The following is a 16,913-nucleotide window of genomic DNA, read 5'->3' on the forward strand; positions in this document are numbered from 1 at the left end:
CAGCTTGAACATCTGGAAGTTCACAGTTCACATATTGCTGAAGTCTGGCTTGGAGAATTTTGAACATTGCTTTACTAGCGTGTGAAATGAGTGCAATTGTGCAGTAGTTTGAGCATTCTTTGCAATTGCCTTTCTTTGGTATTGGAATGAAAACTGACTTTTTCCAGGCCTGTGGCCACTGCTGAGTTTTCCAAGTTTGTTGGCATATTGAGTGCAGCACTTCCACAGCATCATCTTTCAGGATTTGAAATAGCTCAACTGGTATTCCATCACCTCACTAGCTTTGTTCATAGTGATGCTTTCTAAGGCCCACTTGACTTCACATTCCAGGATGTCTGGCTCTAGGTGAGTGATCACACCATCATGATTATCTGGGTCATGAAGATCTTTTTTGTACAGTTCTTCCGTGTATTCTCGCCACCTCTTCTTAATATCTTCTGCTTCTGTTAGGTCCATACCATTTCTGTCCTTTATCGAGCCCATCTTTGCATGAAATGTTCCCTCGGTATCTCTAATTTTCTTGAAGAGATCTCTCGTCTTTCCCATTCTGTTGTGTTCCTCTATTTCTTTGCATTGATCGCTGAGGAAGGCATTCTTATCTCTCCTTGCTATTCTTTGGAACTCTGCATTCACATACTTATATCTTCCCTTTTCTCCTTTGCTTTTCACTTCTCTTCTTTTCACAGCTATTTGTAAGGCCTCCCCAGACAGCCATTTTGCTTTTTTGCATTTCTTTTCCATGGGGGTGGTCTTGATCCCTGTCTCCTGTACAATGTCATGAACCTCCATCCATAGTTCATCAGGCACTCCATCTATCAGATCTAGTCCTTTAAAATCTATTTCTCACTTCCACTGTATAACCATAAGGGATTTGAGTTAGGTCATACCTGAATGGTCTAGTCACTTCCCCTACTTTCTTCAATTTAAGTCTGAATTTGGCAATAAGGAGTTCATAATCTGAGCCACAGTCAGCTCCTGGTCTTGTTTTTGTTGAATGTATAGAGCTTCTCCATCTTTCTTGAGAAACCTTTATGCAGGTCAGGAAGCAACAGTTAGAATTGGACATGGAACAACAGACTGGTTCCAAATAGGAAAAGGAGTACATCAAGGCTGTATATTGTCACCCTGCTTATTTCACTTCAGAGTACATCATGAGAAACGCTGGTCTGGAAGAAGCACAAGCTGGACTCAGGATTGCCAGGAGAAATATCAATAACCTCAGATATGCAGGTGATACCACCCTTATGGCAGAAAGTGAAGAGGAACTGAAAAGCCTCTTGATGAAAGTGAAAGTGGAGAGTGAAAAAGTTGGCTTAAAGCTCAACATTCAGAAAATGAAGATCATGACATCTGGTCTCATCACTTCATGGGAAATAGGTGGGGAAACAGTGGAAACAGTGTCAAACTTCATTTTGGGGGGCTCTAAAATCACTGCAGATGGTGATTGCAGCCATGAAATTAAAAGACACTTACTCCTTGGAAGGAAAGTTATGATCAACCTAGATAGCTTATTGAAAAGCAGAGACATTACTTTGCCAACAAAGGTCTGTCTAGTCAAGGCTATGGTTTCTCCTGTGGTCATGTATTGATGTGAGAGTTGGACTATGAAGAAGGCTGAGTGCTGAAGAATTGATGCTTTTGAATTGTGGTGTTGAAGAAGACCCTTGAGAGTCCCTTGGACTGCAAGGAGATCCAACCAGTCCATTCTAAAGGAGATCAACCCTGGGATTTCTTTGGAAGGATGATGCTAAAGCTGAAACTCCAGTACTTTGGCCACCTCATGCGAAGAGTTGACTCATTGGAAAAGACTCTGATGCTGGGAGGGATTGGGGGCAGGAGGAAAGGGGACGACAGAGGATGAGATGGCTGGATGGCATCGCTGACTCAATGGACATGAGTCTGAGTGAACTCCGGGAGTTGGTGATGGACAGGGAGGCCTGGCGTGCTGCAATTCATGGGGTCTCAAAGAGTCAGACACGACTGAGTGACTGAACTGAACTGAACTGAACTGAACTGATGTTAGCCACATCTGACTCCTTGCGACCCCATGGACTGTAACCCACCAGGCACCTCCATGGGATTCTCTAGGCAAGAATACTGGGGTAGGTTGCCATGCCACCCTCCAGGGGATCTTCTCAACCCAGGGATCAAACCCAGGTCTCCTGCATTGTAGACAGATTCTTTACCACTGAGGCATGAGGGACACCCTATAAAGTGGCATAGTATTTGCATATAATCTACATGCAGCCCGTATACTTTCAGTCATCTCTAGAGTACTTATAATAGCTATACAATTTAAATGCTGTGTACACAGTTGCTGGCAAGTTCAAGTTTTGTTTTTTGGAACTTTCTGAAATTTTTTTCTCGAATATTTTCCATTGGCAGTTGGTAGAATCTAAACTGCAGATGCAGAGAGCCAACTGTGCATACAAGCTATTATTAAAGGCACTGCCTACTTAAGGGCATGTGAGTTCACATTGGCAGCGCCAGAGAAGGGGCAAAGTAGATCAACTCCCAATTCACTGCGGCTTCCAGCACTCAGAGGTGCCCCTCCCTTCAAAGGCCATACTACTATACCTTCTTTTTTCCAACTTGAGATGCTGACTCTTCCCTAGAGTGAAGATTGAGTCCATATGAATCTGCAAACAGAAAATACAGCCCCCTTTGCAGGACCCTTTGTGCTGCTCTTGTGCACTGTCTATGTGAAACTGCCCTCAGTCCAGCACACAGTTGGCGTTAGAGCTGCAGTGGGGCCCAGAGGGTGGGGTGGAGAGGCAACAGTGCTTCTGCCTCCATTCCACACCTCCAGTGTGGGAGGAAGGGTAGCTTTCTCCTGCAGCATGAACTTGTTATCTGTTTCCACTAAAATAAACACTTACATTAGAACCACTTCATAAATACCAACTTTTCCTTTTGTCCCATTTCTGGGTAAGGAAAAGTTCAAGTTGTTATGTTTTGTTTGTTTGGAAAAAGAGACAAATTAAGCCCTCTGTATGAAGTGCTTTGCTATCCCTTGGACTCAGAAATATTCCCTCTGCTCTATTTGGCATCCAGAAAATGACTGACTGCCAAGGCTGTCCTGTCTGGGCTGGTACAGCCTGCAGAGGACAGCACAGTGTTGCCTGCGCCTTCCCTTTGAGCAGAGACAACTGGACCATAGCTTAACACCGATAGCGTAGCTAAGGGAAGCAACTTCCCTTTCCTTGGTTGCATCCACCCTTTAGTTTAGCAACTTTACCCATGCCCAATAATGCTACCTCCCCACAAACTTTAAAAACATTGAATTGACATGGTTCTATAATAAAGCCACACTTTCTTCAGGTGGGGAAAGGGATAAAAGTGGATTCAGGGTAAAGACACTCAGGCTTTAAAAGAAGAGGTTCAGTTCAATTCAGTCACTCAGTCATGTCCGACTCTTTGCGACTCCGTGAATCACAGCACGCCAGGCCTCCCTGACCATCACCAACTCCCAGAGTTCACTCAGACTCACATCCATTGAGTCAGTGATGCCATCCAGCCATCTCATCCTCTGTCGTCCCCTTCTCCTCCTGCCCCCAATCCCTCCCAGCATCAGAGTCTTTTCCAATGGGTCAACTCTTCGCATGAGGTGGCCAAAGTACTGGAGTTTCAGCTTCAGCATTATTCCCTCCAAAGAAATCCCAGGGCTGATCTCCTTCAGAATGGACTGGTTGGATCTCCTTGCAGTCCAAGGGACTCTCAAGAGTCTTCTCCAACACCACAATTCAAAAGCATCAATTCTTCAGCACTCAGCTTTCTTCACAGTCCAACTCTCACATCCATATATGACCACTGGAAAAACCATAGCCTTGACTAGACGGACCTTTGTTGGCAAAGTAATGTCTCTGCTTTCAATATGCTATCTAGGTTGGTCATAACTTTTCTTCCAAGGACTAAGCATCTTTTAATTTCATGGCTGCAATCACCATCTGCAGTAATTTTGAAGCCCAAAAAAAGTAAGCAAAACAATCTTTTCTTCTCAGAGATTTATTGGTAACTGTTCTCAAATTATGAGTGAAGCTCTCTGAATCATTACTCAGCTTCTAAAAGTCTGTGACATAGGGGCTTCCCTGGTGGCTCAATGGTAAAGAATCCTCTTGCCAATGCAGGAGACACCGGTTGGATCCCTGGTCTGAGAAAATTCCTCCTGTGGAGGAGCAGCTAAGCTGGAGTGCCACAGCCAATGAGCCTGTGCTCTAGAGAGCTCAACTCCTGAGCCCACATGCTGCAACTGCTGAAGGTTGTGCACCCTAGAGCTGTGCTCTGAAACAAGAGAAGCCACTGAAATGAGAAGCCTGCACACTGCAACTGGCAAGTAGCCCCTGCTTGCCATGACTAGAGAAAAGCCAGTGCAGCAACGAACACCCAGCACAGCGAAAAATAATTATTATTTTTTTTAATCTGTGACACACCTGTCAGATCACAGGACAGCAGTAATTCTCAAGATTTGGCCTTCAGACCAAGCGATGTGCATACTGTGGAATGCCCAGGAACATACACATGCTGGAGGCTTATCCCAGCAGGACAGTCAGAGGCTTCAAGGGTAGGGTCCATGCAGCTCCATTTTCACAAGCTTCAGAATCACATCAACATTTGAGGAACTTTGCATAGGTGGTGAAAAAAGAAAGAAATTCCACTTCCCTGCCACCCCTCACCTTCCATCTGCCAAGTCAGTGGTCTACCTGACTCACCCTCCAATCTCCCTCAGAATAACTTCTGTATTTAGCCTCCTTATTTCTCCTAGGTGTATAATTTAGGGCATTATTGACCCTTCCTAAAAGTGCTCTAAGTTCTGAACCTTTCATGTTCCTTTTTTCCCCAGTGGAAAATATATTTATCATTCCTCCTTCCTATTCACTCAGGACTTCCATTCCTATGAGTCTAAATAGTTCCTAAAGTGATATGAATGACCAGAAGGGCTCTAGATTAGATAGCAAGACTAAAATGTTGGATGCTGAGCCATAGAACATGGGCTGCCACTCACTGAGCAACTCCTATTTGGTTTGGGAATGAGAACAGGACTGAGACCACAGGTGGGAAAGGAAGACCTCTCAAGTATACTGTGATGGGAGAGGGTGGTGGAGCCAGAGCCATGCTTTGCCTGACCACCTTGTGCTGTGTGTCACAGGCCAGATCAAGTGATTAGGAGGCTCTCTGCAGTGGGGAGGGGCCGTCTGCTGTCCTTGGGGCAGAGGTAGCACCGCTGCCTCACCACAGTTCCAGTTTCCTCTGGACCCCTGCGTGCGCGTGTGCTTAGTCGCTCAGTCGTGTCTGACTCTTTGTGACTCTAGGTACTGTAGCCCGCCAGGCTCCTCTGTTCATGGGATTCTCCAGGCAAGATTGCTAGAGTGGGTTGCCATGCCCTCCTCCAGGGGATCTTCCCAACCCAGGGATGGGATCCAGGTCTCCCACATTGCAGGCAGATTCTCTACCATCTGAGCCACCAGGGAAACTCAGTGTACTGCTAGTATCCACCAAGGTGCTGTGGAGACAGAATGGACCTTACAGGCCCTCCTTGTGAAGGCTCATCTTTATGTGCAATTAAACCAGCAACAGGGCATGAATTCCCTGTAGTCCAGTGGTTAAGTTTCCGTGTTTTCACTGCAGCGGCCCGGGTTCAAAACCTGATTGAGGACCTGTGCCTCACACTGAGCTGGCACAACCAAAAAAAACCAAGCAAGGGGGCTACTAGGACCCTCCAGGGCCCTGCAAGCCAGCAGGCTTGTCACCCAGCCTCACCCACCAGTGTCTGGCACAAACCTCCACACAAGGTTGGACCTTTTTATTCCTGTCCAAATATGCTGTCCCTGTGACAGTCACACGCTGGTCTTAGCTGCTTCACTACACACAGAATAGTAGTCACCTTCAGCCAGGTCATCTTTTTTTTTTTTTTTCAGGTCATCTTTAAACATCAATAAACATATTACATACAGTTCATCTTGGTCCATGTAGAGGATAGAGCCTAAAAGTTTTTAGTTTCTGAAACTAGAAGAATGGTTCAGGCTTTAAGATACACAGATCTCATCTGAATTACACCATCACCATTTACCAGCTATATGATTGGAGAACTTCTCTGAGTCTCAATTTCCTCATCTGGAAAATGATATAATAATATCAGTTTCACTGGATTATCATGATGTTTGAGTGTAATAAAGCAGGGCCTGTGCATGGTGTCTGTCCTAAATCAAGATAGTTCAGAAAATGGAGACACTGTAGTTCACTGTATACAAAATCAGCACTGAGTATTCAGTTCAGTTCAGTTCAGTCGCTCAGTCATGTAAAACCAATTAAAAAGACAAAAATAAATAATGACACTATAAAAGTTCATGCCTATACTTGATGCTTGCACTCAGAAAAACAAATGTTATCATCTTTCTTTTTGGGCCCACATGTCTTAAAACATAACTTAGAACCAGTGAAAATTTTCTTCCTAAATATTTTCAACTCATATACAACAATTGTGTCTTAAACAATTTTCAGTTCTTTTCGACTCTTCTATCATGTAAGCCATAATTTGAATGGTCTCTACATGAAGTATTTTCTTTCATTACTCAGATATATCCTGTTAGATACAGAAAACAAGCTTATGGTTACCAAAAGGAGGAGAGAAAGCAGGAGGAAGAAATTAGGGGTTGGGACTAACAGATACAAACTGCTACATTTACAATAGATAAGCAACAAGGATATATATTTTTTATTTATTTTTAATTTAAGGATAATTGCTTTACAGTATTGTGTTGGTTTCTACCAAACATCAACATGAATCAGCCATAGGTTTACCCAACAAAGATATGTTGTATAGCCCAGAGAATTATACCTGTTACCCAAAAACTGCATTTGCCTCTTGGTGGGTGTCTAGCCAAAAGTTACAATGAAGCCAAAGATCAGGAAAAGGAAGGATTTATTACTTACAGCAAGTAAGCAGACCATGGAGGATCTTTTCCAAAGTGGTGACTCCCCAAACAGCAAAACTGGCCTGGCGCAGCGGGAGTGGTAGTGAGAGGGGGAGAAGTTTGGTAACGTGCATTCATGAAGGGGCTTGAGCGGAGGAGAATTCTGCATAGAATGAGAGTAAATGTTGACCAGAGTCCAAGCTTTCAGTCAGGTCAGTCGCTCAGTCATGTCTGACTCTGTGCAACCCCATGAATCGCAGCACGCCAGGCCTCCCTGTCCATCACCATCTCCTGGAGTTCACCCAAACTCATGTGCATTGAGTTGGTGATGCCAACCAGCCATCTCATCCTCTGTCGTCCCCTTCTCCTCCTGCCCCCAATCCCTCCGAGCATCAGGGTCTTTTCCAATGAGTCAACTCTTCATATGAGGTAGCCAAAGTATTGGAGTTTCAGCCTCAACATCAGTCCTTCCAATGAACACCCAAGACTGATCTCCTTTAGAATGGACTGGTTGGATCTCCTTGCAATCCAAGGGACTCTCAAGAGTCTTCTCCAACACTACAGTTCAAAAGCATCAATTCTTCAGCGCTTAGCTTTCTTCACAGTCCAACTCTCACAGCCATACATGACCACTGGAAAAACCACAGCCTTGACTAGATGGACCTTTATTGGCAAAGTAATGTCTCTGCTTTTTAACATGCTATCTAGATTGGTCATAACTTTCCTTCCAAGGAGTAAGTGTCTTTTAATTTCATGGCTGCAATCACCATCTGCAGTGATTTTGGAGCCCCCCAAAATAAAGTCTGACACTGTTTCCACTGTTTCCCCATCTATTTCCCATGAAGTGATGGGACCAGATGCCATGATCTTCGTTTTCTGAATGTTGAGCTTTAAGCCAACTTTTTCACTCTCCTCAAGAGGCTTTTGAGTTCCTCTTCACTTTCTGCCATAAGGGTGGTGTCATCTGCATATCTGACGTTACTGATATTTCTCGGGGCAACCTTGATTCCAGCTTGCCAAGCTTTAGTTGATTGAAATCACAAGGATCAGATAAGGTCTCACCATCTTTCCTTAGGTTCTGACCAGGCTGGGATCAAAGCGCATAGTCACAGCCCTCCACGTGGGTGGAATCTTAGTTCTGCTCAACCTAAGATCTGTATCAGATTGTTATCCACAACCTTTGAGGAGGAATTCAGTTCGGTTCAGTCACTCAGTCGTGTCCAACTCTTTGTGACCCCAGGAATCGCAGCACGCCAGGCCTCCCTGTCCATCACCAACTCCCGGAGTTCAATCAGATTCACGGCCATCGAATCAGTGATGCCATCCAGCCATCTCATCCTCGGTCATCCCCTTCTCCTCCTGCCCCCAATCCCTCCCAGCATCAAAGTCTTTTCCAATGAGTCAACACTTCGCATGAGGTGGCCAAAGTACTGAAATTTCAGCTTTAGCATCATTCCTTCCAAAGAAATCCCAGGGTTGATCTCCTTCAGAATGGACTGGTTGGATCTCCTTGCAGTCCAAGGGACTCTCAAAGCCTTCTCCAAAACCACAGTTCAAAAGCATCAATTCTTCAGCACTCAGCCTTCTTCACAGTCCAACTCTCACATCCATACATGACTACTGGAAAAACCATAGCCTTGACTAGACAGACCTTAGTCAGCAAAGTAATGTCTCTGCTTTTCAATATGCTATCTAGGTTGGTCATAACTTTTCTTACAAGGAGTAAGTGTCTTTTAATTTCATGGCTGCAATCAACATCGGCAGTGATTTTTGGAGCCCCCCAAAATAAAGTTTGACACTGTTTCCACTGTTTCCCCATCTATTTCCTATGATGTGATGGGACTGGATGCCATGATCTTCGTGTTCTGAATGTTGAGCCTTAAGCCAAGTTTTTCACTCTCCTCTTTCACTTTCATCAAGAGGCTTTTTAGTTCCTCTTCACTTTCTGCCATAAGGGTGGTGTCATCTGCATATCTGAGGTTATTGATATTTCTCCCAGCAATCTTGGTTCCAGCTTGCGTTTCTTCCAGTCCAGCATTTCTCATGATGTACTCTGCATAGAAGTTAAATAAGCAGGGTGACAATATACAGCCTTGATGTACTCCTTTTCCTATTTAGAACCAGTCTGTTGTTCCATGTCCAGTTCTAACTGTTGCTTCCTGGCATGCATACAGATTTCTCAAGAGGCAGGTCATGTGGTCTGGTATTCCCATCTCTCTCAGAATTTTTCACAGTTTATTGTGATCCACACAGTCAAAGGCTTTGGCATAGTCAATAAAGCAGAAATAAATGTTTTTCTGGAACTCTCTTGCTTTTTCCATCATCCAGCAGATGTTGGCAATTTGATCTCTGGTTCCTCTGCCTTTCCTAAAACCAGCTTGAACATCAGGAAGTTCACATATTGCTGAAGCCTGGCTTAGAGAATTTTGAGCATTACTTTACTAACCTGTGAGGTGAGTGCAATTGTACGATAGTTTGAGCATTCTTCGGCATTGCCTTTCTTTGGGATTGGAATGAAAACTGACCTTTTCCAGTCCTGTGGCCACTGCTGAGTTTTCCCAATTTGCTGGCATATTGAGTGCAGCACTTTCACAGCATCATCTTTCAGGATTTGAAATAGCTCCACTGGAATTCCATCACCTCCACTCGCTTTGTTCGTAGTGATGCTTTCTAAGGCCCACTTGACTTCACATTCCAGGATGTCTGGCTCTAGATGAGTGATCACACCATCATGATTATCCAGGTCGTGAAGATCTTTTTTGTATAGTTGCCACCTCTTCTTAATATCTTCTGCTTCTGTTAGGTCCATACAATTTCTGTCCTTTATTGAGCCCATCTTTGCATGAAATGTTCCTTTGGTATCTCTAATTTTCTTGAAGAGATCTCTAGTCTTTCCCATTCTGTTGTTTTCCTCTATTTCTTTGCACTGATTGATGAAGAAGGCTTTCTTATCTCTTCTTGCTATTCTTTGTAATTCTGCATTCAGATGCTTATATCTTCCCTTTTCTCCTTTGCTTTTCACTTCTCTTCTTTTCACAGCCACTTGTAAGGCCTCCCCAGACAGCCATTTTGCTTTTTGCATTTCTTTTCCATGGGGATGGTCTTGATCCCTGTCTCCTGTACAATGTCATGAACCTCATTCCATAGTTCATCAGGCACTCTATCTATCAGATCTAGGCCCTTAAATCTATTTTTCACTTCCACTGTATAATCATAAGGGATTTGATTTAGGTCATACCTGAATGGCCTATCGGTTTTCCCTACTTTCTTCAATGTAAGTCTTAATTTGGTAATAAGGAGTTCATGATCTGACTTGGATTTTGTTTTATCGCTGAACTCTTGCTTTATGACTACTTTTCCTTTGTCCTTACATTCTTTCTTCCTCTTACAATCATTATTTACTGACTCACATAGTACAATAGTAGGCAATCAATGAATATTTGTTAAATGAATGGTTAAATGAAAGAGAGCCATGAAGGAAAAATAAATAGTGGTAACAAAAGTTTTAAAATATTTTTTAAAAAATTATTTACTGAGACCTGTTCAAGGGCAAGCATTGTGGCCTGGCTTAGATTACAGATGGCTTAGGCCAAAAATGACTTTTTTTCTTTTGTCAAGAAAGCCGTGCCTGTTCTCTTTTTCTGGGGATCCCCACCCACCCACCCTATTTGCTCACATACTCATTATCTTGTAATAATGGAATATGACCTGCAAAAGTACTGAATTACTGTTTTATACACCTGAAAGTAACACAGTATTGTAAAGCAACTATACTTCAGTAAGAACAACAAAAAGAAAAAGCAAGAGAATTCCAGAAAAACAGCTACTTCTGCTTTATTGACTACAGTAAAGCCTTTGACTCTGTGGATCACAATAAGCTGTGGAAAATTCTTAAAGAGATGTGAATATGAGACCTCCTTACCTGCCTCCTGAGAAATCTGTATGCAGGTCAAGAAGCAAAACTACGAACTGGTTCCAAATTGGGAAAGGAGTACATCAATGCTGCATATTGTCACCATGCTTATTTAACTTATCTGCAGAGTACATCATTTGAAATGCCAGACTGGATGAAGCACAAGCTGTAGAAATACCAATAACTTCAGATATGCCAATGACACCACCCTTATGGCAGAAAGCAAAAAGAAACTAAAGAGCCTCTTGATGAAAGTAAAAGAGGAGAGTGAAAAAGCTGGCTTAAAACTCAGCATTCAAAAAAACTAAGATCATGGCATCTGGTCCTATCACTTCACAACAAATTGATGTGGAAACGATGGAAAGAGTGAGGGACTTCATTTTCTTGGGCTCCAAAATCACTGCAGATGGTGACTGCAGCTATGAAATTAAAAGACACTTTCCCCTTGAAAGAAAAGCTATGACCAACCTAGACAGCATATTTAAAAAACAGAGGCATTACTTTACTGATAAAGGTCCATATAGTCAAAGCTATGGTTTTTCTGGTAGTCATGTATGGATGTGAGAGTTGGACAATAAAGAAAGCTGAGCACCAAAGAATTGATGTTTTTGAACTGTGGTGCTGGAGAAGACTCTTGAGAGTCCCTTGGACTGAAAGTAGATCAAACCAGTCAATCCTAAAGGAAATCAGTTCTGAATATTCATTGGAAGGACTGATAATGAAGCTCTAATACTTTGGCCACCTGATTCAATGAACTGACTCATTGGAAAAGACCCTGATGCTGGGAAGGATTGAAGACAGGAGAAGGGGATGACAGAGGATGAAATGGTTGGATGGCATCACTGACTTAATGGACATGAGTCTGAGTAAGTTTTGGGAGTTGATGGACGGGGAGACCAGGCTTGCTGCAGCCCATAGGGTCACAAAGAGTCAGATACGACTGAGTGACTGAACTGAACTGAACTGAACTGAAAAACAGCTATATCTTGTTATCAGATTATATAAAGTTGTTTTCCTAGGGTGTCCTTAAAGTTATTGCTTCATTGCCAAGGGCAAGATCATACCACTGAGATTTAAAGCTGTGCTACCATGGAATCATCAACATGTGGTCATCTGATATCACGACTTCATTCCAGAGTTATCAGTTCTGAAAACTTGCCAGAAGGCCTTTTAAATATGTATTTAATATATACATATTAAATTAAATACATTTAATATGTATTTAATATATATATTAATATTTTATATATATATAATTATACAAATAGGTACAATCTTTTTCCAAAAAATCAAGGTGAAAATTTACATCAAATTCTTCAGGACAAATCTGGTTAGGGGATCAGATTAGCTGAACCAGCAGCTAATATTGCTGACCTCAAAATAATCACCAAGAAAAAAATGAAAAGAGGAGACAAAATTCCTTCTGTCTATCTCAGATCAGCTCCCCTCTCTCCAGTAATAATCTAGAGCAGGCAGGGAAGGGAGAATGTACATTTCAATAACAATCCAAGGTGATTCTGATGTACTCACAGAAATATGGAATTATACTCTTACACTGAGAGAGAAATAATTTTTAATCTATTAATTTTTAATTAGAGGATGGTTGCTTTACAATATTGTGTTGGTTTCTGCCACATATCAACATGAATCAGCCATTGGTATATGTATGTCTCCCTCCTCTTGAACCTCCCTTTCATCTCCCTCTGCCATCCCATCCCTCTCAGTTCAGTTCAGTTCAGTCACTCAGTTGTGTCCGACTCTTTGCGACCCCATGAATCACACCACGCCAGACCTCCCTGTCCATCACCAACTCCCAGAGTTTACTCAAATTCATGTTCATCGAGTCAGTGATACCATCCAGCCATCTCATCCTCGGTCGTCCCCTTCTCCTGCACCCTTCTCCTGCCCCCAATCCCTCCGAGCATCAGGGACTTTTCCAATGAGTCAGCTCTTCACATCAGGTGGCCAAAGTATTGGAGTTTCAGCCTCAGCATCAGTCCTTCCAATGAACACCCAGGACTGATCTCCTTCAGAATGGACTGGTTGGATCTCCTTGCAGTCCAAGGGACTCTCAAGAGTCTTCTCCAACACCACAGTTCAAAAGCATCAATTCTTCAGCGCTCAGCTTTCTTCATAGTCCAACTCTCACATCCATACAAAACCACTGGAAAAACCATAGCCTTGACTAGATGGACCTTTGTTGGCAAAGTAATGTCTCTCCTTTTTAATATGCTGTCTAGATTGGTCATAACTTTTCTTCCAAGGAGTAAGCGTCTTTTAATTTCATGCCTGCAGTCACCATTTGCACTGATTTTGGAGCCCCCAAAAATAAATTCTGACACTGTTTCCCCATCTATTTCCCATGAAGTGATGGGACCAGATGCCATGATCTTCGTTTTCTGAATGTTGAGCCAACTTTTTCACTCTCCTCTCTCACTTTCATCAAGAGGCTTTTGAGTTCTTCACTTTCTGCTGTAAGGATGGTCTCATCTGCATATCTGAGGTTATTGATATTTCTCCCAGCAATCTTGAGTCCAGCTGTGCTTCTTCCAGCCCAGCGTTTCTCATGATGTACTCTGCATAGAAGTTAAATAAGCAGGGTGACAATATACAGCCTTGACGTACTCCTTTTCCTATTTGGAACCAGTCTGTTGTTCCATGTCCAGTTCTGTTGCTTCCTGACCTGCATACAGATTTCTCAAGAGGCAGGTCAGGTGGTCTGGTATTCCCATCTCTTTCAGAATTTTCCACAGTTTCTTGTGATCCACACAGTCAAAGGCTTTGGCATAGTCAATAAAGCAGAAATAGATGTTTTTCTGGAACTCTCTTGCTTTTTCCATCATCCAGCAGATGTTGGCAATTTGATCTCTGGTTCCTCTGCCTTTTCTAAAACCAGCTTGAACATCTGGAAGTTCACGGTTCACATATTGCTGAAGCCTGGCTTGGAGAATTTTGAGCATTACTTTACTAGCATGTGAGATGAGTGCGATTGTACGATAGTTTGAGCATTCTTTGGCATTGCCTTTCTTTGGAATTGGAATGAAAACTGACCTTTTCCAGTCCTGTGGCCACTGCTGAGTTTTCCCAATTTGCTGGCATATTGAGTGCAGCACTTTCACAGCATCATCTTTCAGGGTTTGAAATAGCTCAACTGGAATGCCATCACCTCTACTAGCTTTGTTCGTAGTGATGCTTTCTAAGGCCCACTTGACTTCACATTCCAGGATGTCTGGCTCTAGGTGAGTGATCACACCATCATGATTATCTGGGTCATGAAGATCTTTTCTGTATAGTTCTTCTGTGTATTCTTGCCACCTCTTCTTAATATCTTCTGCTTCTGTTAGGTCCATACTATTTCTGTCCTTTATTGAGCCCATCTTTGCATGATATGTTTCCTTGGTATCTCTAATTTCTTGAAGAGATCTCTAGTCTTTCCCATTCTGTTGTTTTCCTCTATTTGTTTGCATTGATCACTGAGGAATGCTTTCTTATCTCTTCTTGCTATTCTCTGGAATTCTGCATTCAGATGCTTATATCTCTCCTTTTCTCCTTTGCTTTTCACTTCTCTTCTTTTCACAGCTATTTGTAAAGCCTCCTCAGACAGCCATTTTGCTTTTTTGCATTTCTTTTCCATGGGGATGGTCTTGAATCCTGTCTCCTGTACAATGTCATGAACCTCCATCCATAGTTTATCAGGTACTCTGTCTATCAGATCTAGTCCCTTAAATCTACTTCTCACTTCCACTATACAGTGGAAAAATCATAAGGGATTTGACTTAGGTCATACCTGAATGGTATAGTTGTCTTCCCTGCTTTCTTCAATTTAAGTCTGAATTTGGCAATAAGGAGTTCATGATCTGAGCCACAGTCAGATTCTGGTCTTGTTTTTGCTGACTATATGGAGTTTCTCCATCTTTGGCTGCAAGAATATAATCAATCTGAGTTCAGTGTTGACCATCTAGTGATGTCCATGTGTAGAGTCTTCTCTTGTATTGTTGGAAGAGGGTGTTTGCTATGACCAGTGCGTTCTCTTGGCAAAACTCTATTAGCCTTTGCCCTGCTTCAATCCTCATTCTAAGGCCAAATTTGCCTGTTACTCCAGGTGTGTCTTCACTTCCTACTTTTGCATTCCAGTCCCCTATAATGAAAAAGACATCTTTTTTGGGTGTTAGTTCTAAAAGGTCTTGGAGGTCTTTATAGAACCGTTCAAATTCAGCTTCTCCAGTGTTACTGGTTGGGGCATAGGCTTGGATTACTGTGCTATTGAAATGTTTGCCTTGGAAATGAACAGAGTTCATTCTGTCATTTTTGAGATTGCATCCAAGTACTGCATTTCGGAATCTTTTGTTGACCACGATGGCTATTCCATTTCTTCTAAGGGATTCCTGCCCACAGTAGTAGATATAATGGTCATCTGAGTTAAATTCACCCATTCCAGTCCATGTTAGTTCGCTAATTCCTAGAATGTTGACGTTCACTCTTGCCATCTCCTGTTTGACCACTTCCGATTTGCCTTGATTCATGAACCTAACATTCCAGGTTCCTATGCAATTGGCTCAGCTGGTAAAGAATCCACCTGCAATGCAGGAGACCTCAGTTCGATTCCTGGGTTGGGAAGATCCCCTGCAGAAGGGAACAGCTACCCACTCCAGTATTCTGGCCTGGAGAATTCCATGGACTATATGGTCCATGGGGTCACAAAGAGTTGGACACAACTGTGCAACTTGCACTTTCACTTTCTTTTGGCTTCCCTGGTGGCTCAGAGGTTAAAGCATCTGCCTCCAATGTGGGATACCTGGGTTCGATCCCTGGGTCAGGAAGATCCCCTGGCGAAGGAAATGGCAATCCACTCCAGTATTCTTGCCTGGAGAATCCATGGACAGAGAAGCCTAGTAGGTTACAGTCCACGGGGTCGCAAAGAGTCGGACATGACTGAGCGACTTCACCTCACCTCACCTCATGCAATATTGCTCTTTACAGCATCGGACCTTGCTTCTATCACCAGTCACATCCACAACTGGTTATTGTTTTTGCTTTGGCTCCATCCCTTCATTATTTCTGGAGTTATTTCTCCACTGATCTCCAGTAACATATTGGGCACCTACCAACCTGGGGAGTTCCTCTTTCAATATCCTATCATTTTGCCTTTTCATACTGTTCATGGGGTTCTCAAGGCAAGAATACTGAAGTGGTTTGCCATTCCCTTCTCCAGTGGACCACATTCTGTCAGACCTCTCCACCATGACTGGTCCATCTTGAGTGGCCCCACACAGCATGGCTTAGTTTCATTGAGTTAGACAAGGCCGTGGTCCATGTGATCAGATTGGCTAGTTTTCTGTGATTATGGTTTCAGTGTGTCTGCCCTCTGATGCCCTCTTGCAACACTTACCATCTTACTTGGGTTTCTCTTAGCTTGGACATGGGGTATCTCTTCCCATCCCTCTAGATTGTCACAAAACACCAAATTTGAGCTCCCTATGTCTGGCTAAGACAGTAAAGAATCTGCCTGCAATGCAGGCAACCTGGATTCAATCCCTGGATTGGGAAGATTGCCTGGAGGAGGGCATGGCAACCCATTCCAAAATTCTTACCTGGAGAATCCCCATGGACAGAGGAGCCTGGCTGACTACGGTCCATGGGGTCGCAAAGAGTCAGACATGACTGAGTGACTAAGCACAGCACAGCATCATACAGCAAATTTATTGGAACTCAGGGAAAACCTAGAAAACTAAAGCCTTTTTTTTTTTTTAACAAAAAACAGGGGACATGGAGGGGCTTTGGGCCCAACAAAATGTCATAGTACATAAACAGATACATGGTATATCTTTGTCATTAAAATTTAATGGGACAAGTGGGAGGAATTCCAGAGAAAATATATTAAAAGGCTCCTTGGGGAAGCAATAATGCAAAAAGAGTTGCATGTCAGGCCAATGGATATGGTAGAAAACATCTGTGAAAAAGGAGAGAAGGTCGTTGGAGGCTGAGAAGTCTGAGGTGTAGGGACTATTATGAAAGAGTAATGCTTCCAAAAGTAGTTTTAGAGAGGATATTCCTGGTGCCAGATAGGGCTAACCAGGAATAGTGAATAG

The 16,913-nt window shown here is 42.9% G+C and overlaps 1 protein-coding gene across 2 annotated transcripts in view; it reads left to right on the forward strand.

Annotated features, from left to right (window-relative positions):
- Positions 1-16,913, forward strand: part of RFTN2 (raftlin family member 2) — an 82,765-nt gene that overhangs the window by 42,390 nt on the left and 23,462 nt on the right. The gene's annotated exons all lie outside the window — the stretch shown is intronic.

The sequence above is a fragment of the Capra hircus genome, chromosome 2, assembly GCF_001704415.2.
Source record: "Capra hircus breed San Clemente chromosome 2, ASM170441v1, whole genome shotgun sequence".
Taxonomy (NCBI): Eukaryota; Metazoa; Chordata; class Mammalia; order Artiodactyla; family Bovidae; genus Capra; species Capra hircus.